This window comes from Amphimedon queenslandica, unplaced genomic scaffold (assembly GCF_000090795.2).
Source record: "Amphimedon queenslandica unplaced genomic scaffold, v1.1 AMPQUscaffold_13014, whole genome shotgun sequence".
In the NCBI taxonomy this organism is placed as follows: domain Eukaryota; kingdom Metazoa; phylum Porifera; class Demospongiae; order Haplosclerida; family Niphatidae; genus Amphimedon; species Amphimedon queenslandica.
In genome coordinates this window covers 14,208-16,802 of record NW_003546750.1, presented here as the reverse complement: position 1 = coordinate 16,802, position 2,595 = coordinate 14,208, and the positions used below count along the sequence as shown (strand labels likewise).

The 2,595-nt window shown below is 35.4% G+C and overlaps 1 protein-coding gene across 1 annotated transcript in view; it reads left to right on the top strand.

Moving 5' to 3' along the window:
* The window catches only part of LOC109585753 (leucine--tRNA ligase, cytoplasmic-like), a gene marked incomplete at its 3' end in the record, with an annotated part of 17,234 nt that overhangs the window by 953 nt on the left and 13,686 nt on the right, over window positions 1–2,595 (top strand). The window lies entirely within an intron of this gene.

The following is a 2,595-nucleotide window of genomic DNA, read 5'->3' as shown; positions in this document are numbered from 1 at the left end:
CATGCTGAGCATGCATAATTATATATTCATGACTCGTATGATATTCATATGGGGTATTGTAATGGAATTTTTTGATGGGAGTTGTTGTTGCAAACAAGCAGAACAACTTAATAAGAACAGGAATTACTCTTAAAGCTGTATCTGTCCTTGTGCGTGTAGTATATGTATTATATTGTTATATTAATATTCAAATAGCTAACATCTAAAAATAAAATAACTATACAGCAGACAGCAAAAGCAACAGTAGTAATTAGCAGCAATTAGAGTTAACAGCAGAACAACTACGTAATCAGTAATAATTAGTTTAGGAATGGTAGGAAAGTGTTTATCAAGTTGTTGTAGTAGTTGTTGTTATGTAATGCGTGAATAGTTTTCATTTCTTCTGGTGTTCCCAAGTAGTCTATCTCTTTCTGTTGGGCCATTGATAGATCCACCTCGTCTTCCATTGTATTGTTGGCCATTATTATACTGCCCTCCTCCATCATTAGTGGTTACCTTACGGTAGGCAACTTGAGCAATTGTCTGCATTTCATCTTCACTGATAGTTCCTGTTTCTTCGTCAATATCAGCCAGTGCCTTCTTACATTCTAGCTCTGCCTGTTCCTTTAGACGATCAACTTGAATTGGATGGCCCCGGGTTCTTCTTAATCTGTTCTTTATTGGTACTAAAGCTTCTTCTTCTTCTCCTTGCCTACCCTCTACTGCTTCTTTACAGTGGTCTGCAAGGGATCTTGGTTTCCTTAGACACGTGAGTATTGCTAGCCCTGAATTCAAGATGGCGCAGATTAACAAAAGATCTAAAGTACCTTTTGGGAAAAAAAACATAATTGCTCCCATTGTTGCAGCTACAGTACACAAACTGAAAAAAATTTGAGACCAAATCATTATACAGAAGCTACAAACACCAATTCGTTGGTTACCATTTATAATGCAGTTAACGATTTTGTACCCCAACTTTATTTTTATCCACAGTACAATAGATACCAATATCCATGATAGAGTCAGCACAGCTACTATGTGTCCTATTGCTACTGCGAAATTGAAATTCCAGCCCATGCACAATATTGATATAACTTCGTCCATCTCAGCCTGTTCTTCTGAAGTCAACTCAATTATTGTGCCATTGTACAAGAGGCCTAGGCAGTCGAGTCCATCATAAGGATTGTACATACTAGATGTAGTGACCAGAGCATTGAATAAGATATCAGCTAGAGTGATGGCAACAACATATGTCAGGTAAAAGTAAAGGAGCTTGACAGAAAATCTGTCAATCAGGCAGTCGAATATAACGATATGGTTACCATTCTTTTTGATGTATGGAAATACTTTCCTCAACATCTCATCTGGTTTGAGACAGACACAGCCAACTATTGCCACTAGGATTGCCATGATAAATGAAATCCCAAATATTATAAGTAGTGTTGTAAAAAAAGTATCAAGATCCATGTTGTCGTTGTTGTTTTGCTGCTATATATATCCTAAGAATACAGCTAAGCTTTCCTTTGAGAGATCCTGATCACTTCAGCTTTGGAATAGCTTTTATAGACTACTATAATAAATATTCTAATAATTGTTCACTCAGCAGCATAAGTGCTGAGTGAACACATGCTGAGTATGCATAATTATTGATTCATGGCTATACATGTACGTATTCATGACTTGTATGATATTCATATGGGATAGTATTCATCGCCAAAAAGTTTCACGAATTACATGTAATTCAGAAATCTATTAAAAAAAATTTATTGTAAGTAATTGGTAGTAGTTACAATTAGTAGAGTAGTGAAAACTATAAGTACAACTTGAACTATAGCAACATTATATCAAGTTGTTAGTGAAAATGTGAATAGTTATTGTTATTTCTTCTGGTGTTTCCTAGTAGTCTATCTCTTTCTGTTGGGACATTGATAGATGCACCTTGTCTTGTATTATATCGTTGGCCATTATTGTCCTGCTGTCCATCATTAGTGGTTACCTTACGGTAGGCAACTTGAGCAATTGTCTTCATCTCATTTTCATTGATAGTGTTAATATGATCTTCAGTACCATAGTGATACATATCACCCAGTGTCTTCTTACATTCTTGTTCTGCCAGTTCCAATAGAAGATCAATTTTAATTTGATGATCCTGGACTCTGCTTCTTCTTAATCTGTTCTTTATTGGTACTAAAGCTCCTTCTTCTTGTCCTTGGTTATTCTCCACTGCCTCTCTACAGTAGTCTGCTAGGGATTTTGATTTCTTTGAAGTAGGGAATAGTTCTAATCCTGTTCCTGAATTTAGTACAATAAAGATTAAATTAATATCTAGCACATCTTCTAGAGTTAGTTTATAAAATGATCAAGAAAGAGCTATATATGTAAGTACTCCTGCCATCATTGCTAAAAGACACAAGAGGAAACACAATTGAAATAATAATAACCCAAGTTGACAACATATGCTGAGTAATACTTTACGATTCTGCCTGCAAGTAATGATTTTGTCCCACCACTTTATTTTGATCCACAGTACTATATATACTAATATCCATAGAAGTGTCAGCAAACCTACTGTATGTCCTATTGCTCCTGCAATATCAAAATTCCAACCAACACATA